We start from the raw sequence: 9597 nt of genomic DNA, 5'->3' as shown, positions 1-9597 counted from the left end.
TACTCAAACCATGCCTCCAATCCCAGCATGCAAATAACACAGTTATATACTCACAGAGCAGGTAATCATATGATCACAGTCATATATATATATTCACGGAGCATATAATCATATAAGCAAGACCCAAGCTCTATCAAAATCCCATGCTCCCTAATACAATGTGCAGGTAAAGCATTTACATTCCATTTAAACAGCTATGCACATAACTACAGAAATAGTTACCATTCCATGAGTGAAGCTATCTTCAGTGATGAGTGTACATGCCCAGCATGTCTTCAGGAACCATAAACCTTGGCTCGCTCTGATACCAAGTTATAACGCCCAAACTCCAGGGACCGTTATGGTGTGCCTTGTAAACAGTGCTAAACTCGCTAATCGAGTCATTTGGCCAAAAACGTGTAACTAAGTATGATTAGCGGTTTAGGGATTAAAAACTTTGGATAAGTTGTAACGTTTCATTAGAACGTGTAACATATATACTGGGATCCCAAAAGTATAATTTTAGAGTCTACTACAAGAAAATATTTACAACAGGCCGTTCTATGCGGCAAAACAGGGTTTAACCCTAGTTCCACTTTAAACCTCGGCCGTGGCGGACGAGCAGCTGCATATGTACACGTCATCACCTAAGCTCTCCAACTCAAGGATGGCCCATCTTTCTTTTGCCTTTTCCTGCACCACAAAACACCTGTGAGCCGAAGCCCAGCAAGAAAACACAATACAACATGATATAATATCAACAGTAATTGTATTAATTGTTTAGGACCAACAGTCCAAGCAAATAGATGACTATCACAAAAGTCACAAATGTGGGGACAGCACCCTTTAGCCATGTGATGATAGGATCACCAGGGCTTAAAAGACGAGTGAGCTTCTCACTAGCTTCAACAGGATAGGTGCATGGTGATTGGTCACCAACATAACCTTCCTCCCGGCTCTAGAGTCGTAACTATGGAACAGCGTTCCCTAACCATGTGACAGACAGTCACCGGGGCCCTATGCCCTGGCTCTGAGTGCTAGTCTTAGACTAGTCAAGCGCTTATATGTTCATCGACTATAGGGTCGGTCCAGCATTAGTGCCATAGAGCCATTCAATGCTGATATCGATTAGATCTAATCTTAATTTGGCCCCCACGTCCTCGACGCTTATGCCGTTTCTGACCCTCAGGTCAGTGAAACACGACCATTGCTTAACCCGTTGTGAGCTTAACTAATAAGTCACAGCCTCACGGACGGATCTGACACCATTGTCGATTCTGACTAATAAGTCAGTGCCATACACAAGTAAGCCATGCCACCAAACACATATATAACAAGTCCAATATCCATAAACAAGGTATTCAGCATTCTTACTTAACATGTACTAGTACAATTAGGACCATGCACAAACCCAGAGACACAAGCTCTGAACAATATCATACCCAGTAAACAAAGAATGTCCTAATCACATGTTTCTCATGCATCATATGCATAACACTTAACAGTCCAACATGCACCAATAATAGCCATGCATGTCATGTTTAATAATCAACCAACATGCATCAAGAATAGCCATGCATGTCACATATACACAGGGTGCAATTTTCTTACCTCTGATTCGAGCTAGAATGATTTAAAGAACGACCCTTGAGAACGATCAACTTTTTGTCCTTTAGCGGTCACCTAGTCATAACCAAATATAGGATATCATCAATAAAAATGATCAACATAGGTTCCCAAACCAATATCTAGCCTCCGGAACATCAATCCACACTTAAACGGGTAGTAGGATCGACCCCGAGGCTTATGGCTAGCATCCCTAAGTCAAAAACCCATTTCTGGCCAAAACTGCCTCTATGGGCTGCGGCCCTCCCTAGCCATGTCGCGGCTCACCTTCAGACAGAGGCTAAATCCTTCCCAGAAACACACACAGGCCGCGGCACACCATAGCCAGGCCGTGGCCCTTTACGCGCACCAACAAGCCACCAACTTGCTTCCCCTGCATTTTTCCTCGAAACCAAATCCTCAAACCAGTCCCAAACCTCAACCTAACACCCAATTCAACCACTAAACATCATCTACAACTCACCCACATCAAAACCCAAGTTAAACATCAACCAAACTTCCATTAATTCCAACTATTTACCAAGAAATCACAAGCTGAAAGTTTAAAGCCAAAACAGAGTAAAACCAAAAACCAATGGCTAAAACTCACCTCATTCCGAGATTAAACCTTCTTCAATGGCTGAACGAAGTCTACAAACCCAGCTCCTTAATTTCCTAGCTTAACTCCTCAAGTTGGCTCTCAAAATGCCAAAGGGAGAAAGAGGGAAAAGATGCACGGGAGAGAAAGAAGGAGATGAGGATGATGCTCTGTTTTGTTCTGTATTTTCTACAACCTTCAAGTCCATATAAATCCAACTAAAATGACCTAAATACCCCTAGGTCACTAAAGGTTCCTAAAGCCACCCCAAGGGCAAAATTGTCTTTTCCAACCTATACGGTTAATTATAATTAACTCTTTCCAATTCCCGCTAATCTCAAAATTATCAAACACCAATAATTCATATCCCATTACCCTTTTATTCCCGGTAATGCTCTAATCATCAAAATGACCCCGAGACTCACCCTGAGCCCCGAACTTAAACCCGTTATGGCTAGACCGAACACTTACATTTCATGATCGTCTCATGCCGAATAGCTCGAACCAATCCACCTTATGATGTGGCTAAATTATTTACTCACAACCATGCACCCACATACACAATTACGCCCACAACGGCCAAATTACCAAAATACCCTTATAATCATAAATACACCCATATGCATGCATTTACCATCATATAATAATATAATTCACATGAACATGCATATGATCATTAAATAGCATCATAATTCAATTATGGCCCTCCCGGCCTCCTAACCAAGTTCCTAATTCTTATTAGGAAATTCGGGGCATTACACGCGCCATGTGCGCAAGTATTATTTACGGCACCCTTAGGCCATTTATCACATGTCCCATGGGATAATACCATCTATGACATCATACAGATACAGGGAGCTCTTATTCCCGTAACAAACACATAACCGGGTGCAGTTTTCTTACCTTTAGATTTCGATAGCTTTGTTCAATTCGATCCTCAAGCACGATCCCATCTAAGCCCTAGCGTACACCTAGTCACGGTCACAAGTTAGAACCAACTCTAAACCTCAATTCAAAAATCTAGCCTCAGGACTAATCCTGAGCCCTTGGGAAGCCCTAATTCCACCAAACGGGGTGGTGGAATCAAAACCCGAGCCCCCGGGCAAAAACCCTAAGAAATAACCCAAAAACCCCTTTCTGGGAACAGGGTAGCGCTATAGCGCCCTAAAGTTGGTGCTACAGTGCACAAGCAGAGCCTTCAGACTCCCAGACGCCCAAGCCTAGCACTGTAACGCCCTAAGGCTAGCGCTACAGTGCTAGTCACAGCCAAACACTACCAAGATTTCTCCTCTTCGAATTTCCTCGAGCCAAACCTTTCCAAAAACTCAATGAAACCTCAACCAAACATTAAAACAAGCCTCCCAACATCCTCATCTCATCCCAAACAACCTAACCACCAATAATTCACCCACATGACCCCAAAACACAAAATTCACCATGACTGAACCTAGAGCTCAAAACTCAACAGAAACTAACTGAAATCACAGAGTTTAAACCAGAGGTTCTTACCTTTGATGGATGAGCTCAGCCTAGGTTATCTTCCACACTTCCTTAGCCTTCACCTCCTCAACCCCTTAGGTTTAATTCCCTAGAATTCCCACAGAAACTCAGCTTAGAAAAACCAATTCACTACCAAACCAAGAACTGAATATCAACCTCAAGACCTTACCTCAAATGATGAGCAACCCTTGCTAACTCTTCAAACCAAACCACGGATCCTAGCCTCAAGCTCCTGCCCAAACTCTCGCTCATTTTTAGCTCCAAGAGACCTCAAGAATTGAAGAGGGAACCCCAAACCGTGAAAGAGAAAACTTCTATCTCCTTCTTCCTTCTTTCCTTTTTCTTTTCTTTCTTTTCTTTAGACTTCTACAATTTTCTACATAATCCACTAAGGCAATAAAGCCAACACAGCACTTATCTGATTCTAAACACCAAAAGACCATATTGCCCTCCCACTTATAACTAAGTTTTTACACATCTTAAGGGCATTTTATTCATTACACCCAATTCCTGCTAATTCCTCGAATGCCTGAAATATTTACCACTTACTTCCCAAAACCTAACTAATCACCAATTATATTCCTCAATATCAAAATAGACTCCAATATATCCTCTAAATTTCCCAGAAATACCCCCAGGCTTGCCCCGAGCCGGGTATAAATCCCTGCCGTGACTTTCTCGCTTAACCGCTCACTAGGATCGCCTCGAGTCACAGATTACAAATATATCCACATAATAATGTGGTCTCAACAATTTATCACATTTATTTACATTTATACCCTCAACAGGCCAAAATTACGAATATGCCCTTCTAACCTAATCGGGGCCTGCATGCATACTAATACACATAGTCATGCATCACAAATATTCAAATAATCATATAACATTCTTTTAATCATTAAATCACATATAATCCAATTATGCCCTCCCAGCACACTAATCAAGGCCCTTAAACCTTATTAGTAAATTAGGGTAGTTACAACCTCTATATCCTTAAGTACCATTAAGTCACTAGCAAACAGTTAATTTATAAACCTTTTATAAATTAGAGGCCTCAAACTATTTAGTTCTAGAATTAACCCTTAAGGGAAGAATTATTCAATCTTCAATGAAGAAGGTTTGGATTCCGTATCTATAAATCATGTCCCCCAGTAATCTACATCAATGAGCCCCCAAAATAAAAGTTGTTAGCCTGGTCATTTTGACAGGCCCTAACGCATGAATCAATTGACCCAAAAAACATAAACAGGAGTTCATGATAACTTCAAGATTTAGATCGATGCATAAGATCATCGAGTGATATGATTATAACTCCTTAAGGTTTTACATATCAACAGTTGATATGATAATATCGGTATTTAGTAAAGAGTTAAATACATATCAGGTCCAGCCCTATATAATCATTATTATATAAAGCACCTCCAATGAGATGCCTATCTACATCAGTGATTCAGATCTAGATCACATGTATTCATGATAACAGTGGACTGTGCTAGTAGTGTTTGATTAAATATTCCATAACTTTAATATAAATTGTAGACTATTTAATTCACTATCTATAATCTTAATACTCTCGTACGCATACAAGATTATAGGTACATTAATTAATTAAGAATTTTTTGATATTTATCTAAATATTATTTAATAATAATAAACATTATTTATAAAAATATTTCTTTTATAAATTTCATAAGTAATGAACTACTTCCATTTCTTTAAGAGCATTATGCCCAATAGCTAGGACATTGTCTCCTATTGTATGTTTCTACTCTATGTTGTTGGATTGACCTACTAAGCATTTTCACTTACCTATTTGCTCATGTTGTAGGTAAGGGCAAGGAAAAGTTGGGGGAGTGAGAGCGCGAGTTTGCCTGCGAAAGTGTACATGTGTCCTGACCTTTGGGGAGTATGAACTTTCAAAATGAATACTTTAATTATGTTTAAAATATTTTGGGTTTATCACAATGTTTTTAAGTTTTAATGTAAATATTTTCATTGTGTGCACACATTATTGTAAAAGTTTTTTTATCTGGGTTTTTGAGACCATTTAAATATTATAAATGACTTTAATTCCGCAAAATTAGTGTTTATAATTTTGGGTCGTTACATTAAGAGCGAAAATACAAAGTTGTATGACCGTCGTACAGACATGTGAGGCGACGTGTCGCCTAGTAGTATGCGACTGGCCAAATTTTTTAGCTTCAAACTATGCACTACCTCAAAGGAGGCAACACAACGCCTAAGGGATTATTTAACCATTATGTGAAATCGTTAAATATTTTGCACCACTTTGTGAAAAACAGACTTAACTTTATATTTAACAAACCATAACATTCCCCCATTACGATAAATAAAATCCTCTCTTTACTAGTTTTAATAGTATTGGTGCATTGAGCATAATATCTTTCGATTTGAACTAAGCCTTAAAGGAAATGTTATAGGGTATCAACAAAATACTTGGTTGCTTAAAGCATTGAACCAACTATTACAATTGACAAAACTGGTAACACCTCATGACTTCTACTTAATTCTTTATTTTTCCTCTTATGTCCTTAGTACCACTATGGCCATGTGCTCATCAATTCATGAACTATCTCAAGAAATACTTCTAAACTTATTTTGAGAGGCGACACCTTCTCTAAGTTCACATAGGTGAAATTATTACAACATCTATGTTACCTTTATAGATACTTGTTGCACTCAACTTAATTTCATTGAAAGCTTCTTAGGCTTATTAATTCTCTTCCCCATTAACAACCAACACAATATGTAATTGGATGACACCAAAATTTAAGTTAGTGTTACAAATATTCAGTTACCAATGATTTGTTATTACCCATTGGACTCTAGATTAGGTTCCTCCTAATTTTGAGTTGGGTTGCCATCATTGGTGAATTTTGTTCTAAGAGTTTCAATCTCATCTCTTTTGTAGTAAAACTCACCAAGTCCTATATGAGGAGCTTTGTAAAGAGATCTGCTAAATTCTCACTAGATCACTCATAATATATAGTGATGATTCCATCTTGAATCAATTGTCTCATATAATCATGTCTAAGACTAATATTTCTAAATTTCCCAAGTATACAATATTCTAAGCATTAACTAGTGTTGCTTGACTATCACAACGGATTAAGATAATTTTAACTTTCTCATTTATGATGGAGATGTCAAACATGAGATCCCTTAATCTTTTCCTCTTTGCCAGTGGCCACAATAACTATGAATTGGATTTCCATGGTAGAGTTTGTCTTTGAAACCCAAGAAACTGCGGTACCTTCTAGTGTTAATACCCAACAAGTTGTGGAGAGATTATATATACACTTGATATCCAACTTATGTCAAAATATCCTTCAAGTACCCTAGGAAACTTTGAATAGTGAAGACTAAGCCTCTTGGTCCTTTTAAAGTATCCTAGAACTCTCTCAATAGACTTCCAATGTTGGATACTGGGATTGCTAGAAACACTACTTAGTTTACTAACTACAAATGCAATATTCACTCTTGCACAATGTGCGACATACATGAAGTTTCCTATTGCACTTGCATACTCTAAGTGAGTCATTATTCCTCCTTCATTCCTTTCAACGTTTACACTTGTATCAAATGATGTATATTCTTTCTTGATTTTAAGAAGAAAAACTTTGTCAAGAACCTTATCTACATAGTGTGATTGACTTATGACATAGCCCCAAGTATTTCTTTTAACTTTGATATCTATGATGGTATTGACCTCTCCAAGGTCTTTCATTTGAGATGTAGAAGAAAGAAACATCTTTATTTCTAAGATGTCTTTCATGTCATTGTTTAATATCAACATATCATAAACATATAGACATGGTAAGATTATAATCTTATCAAAATTCTTAGAATGTAAGCACTTGTGTCCATTGTTATGTCTAAACCCATTAGAAACAATGGCTTGGTCAAACTTCTCATAGCATTGTTTTGAAGTTTATTTCAAACCATATAATGATTTAACAAGCTTGAACACTTTATTTTCATTTCCTCTTAGAAAAAAATCATCTAGCTCTTCAATATAGACCTCCTAATCAAGGAATTTGTTTAGGAATGTCGGTTTGACATTAATTTGATGAACATAAATGTCGTATATTAATAATAATAATAGGGCAATCGGTGCATGAGTGTTAAAGTAATCGATTCATTAACCTTTGTTTAAAATCACTGTCTACTAGTCTAGTCTTAAATATATTTAAAGTGCAATCTCTGTGAGATTTCCTTTGAAATACCTACTTGGACCCAATTCTTTTAGAGGCTTGTGGAAGGTCCACTAATTCCCTAGTATGGTTAGCCATTATTGAATCAATTTCATCATTTACTGTCTATTTTCAAAAAGAGGAGTAATTTGAAGACATAGGCTCTTGTTAGGTCTTAGGATCATCATCTACTTGAAGAACTATAGAAATTTTCCTAATGACTTCTTCAATGTATCCTTATATTACTAGGTAGAAAGAATCCACTTGAGAACAAGTCCCACTTGATCCTAACTCATTAAGTTGTTGGCTTCTTCTAGGCAATTTTGGTTGCTCAACATCGTTTGAAGATGTCCCTTTTAGAGATTCTTCTATCATAATGGGTTCTTTACAATTAGTATTTCCACGTAAAAATGCTCAAAGAATTCCACATCTCTTGAAGAATTTTTTCAGGTTCAGTCCCCATCTTTTACACTTTGTAATACTTAGGTCCCAAAAGAGTATTTTGCATCAGTTAGGTCCCCAACCTTTTCAAATCTTATCATTTAGGTCCATAAATCCTATTTTTATTTCTTTTATCTTTTAAAGTACATAAAAAATACAAAATAAATGATGACTCATTCTTAAAATATTTGGACATTTAATTTATGACCATAACAAACATGAAATGAGAAAAAAATATTTTAATGACATTTTAAAAATATTTAATATTTTTATAACTAAATGATTGTTTTATTAAAAAAAATATATTCTTACCTAAATTGTTGTTTTACAATTATTATTAACAACTATATTATCTCGATTATCTTGATATTATCAATTTTTATTATATTTATGCTGGTTTATTACATACATTTTTTTTTAAACTTAATAGAGTATATAAAGTTATTTGTGTTCATACATATATATATATATGGTTATAAGTAGCAATATAAAAAAATTACAAAATAAAAATAAATATTGATAATCTCATGATAGTTAAGTTATTAATATTAAAAAAATATATAGGTAAGACTTTTTTAATGAAAAATTAATTTGATTTGTAAAACTATTAAATATTTTTTAAAATGCCATGAAAATAATTTTTTTTTCAATGTCATATTTGGTATTGTCATAAATTAAGTGGTCCAATTTTTTTTTAAGATTGATTCACCATTTGTTTTATATTTTATTTATGTATTTTGAAAAAAAAAATAACAAAAATAGCATTTAGGGACCTAAATGATACAATTTGAAAAGGTTGGGGACGTAACTCATAAAAAATCAACTTTTGGGACCTAAGTGTTACAAATGGTAAAGAATGGGGACTGCAACTAAAAATAACCCACTCTAGAATCAATAATCACATTAGACTCTAAGTCTAATAATTTATAAACTTTGCTATCTAATGGTTCTTGGAACCAACTTGGTCCTTTTATGATTCGTGCTCTTACAATTAGCAAGGCACCTTGACACTTTAAAATAACTGATGTTGGGTTTTCTTTATTTCCATATCTCATATGGAGAGATATTATTCTTCTTCATAGGAATTACATTAAGTATATGACATGCCACAAGTAGTGCTTCACCCCACAGATTATAATTCAACTTAGAATGTGATAGCATTTCATTTATCATTTATAGAAAAGTTCTATTCTTTCTATCGGCTATATCATTTTATTGTTGAGTGTGTGGAGCTTTACATTCATGTATAATATCATGCTC

The sequence above is a fragment of the Humulus lupulus genome, chromosome 8 (genome assembly GCF_963169125.1).
Source record: "Humulus lupulus chromosome 8, drHumLupu1.1, whole genome shotgun sequence".
NCBI classification, from domain to species: domain Eukaryota; kingdom Viridiplantae; phylum Streptophyta; class Magnoliopsida; order Rosales; family Cannabaceae; genus Humulus; species Humulus lupulus.
This window is presented reverse-complemented; position numbering follows the sequence as displayed.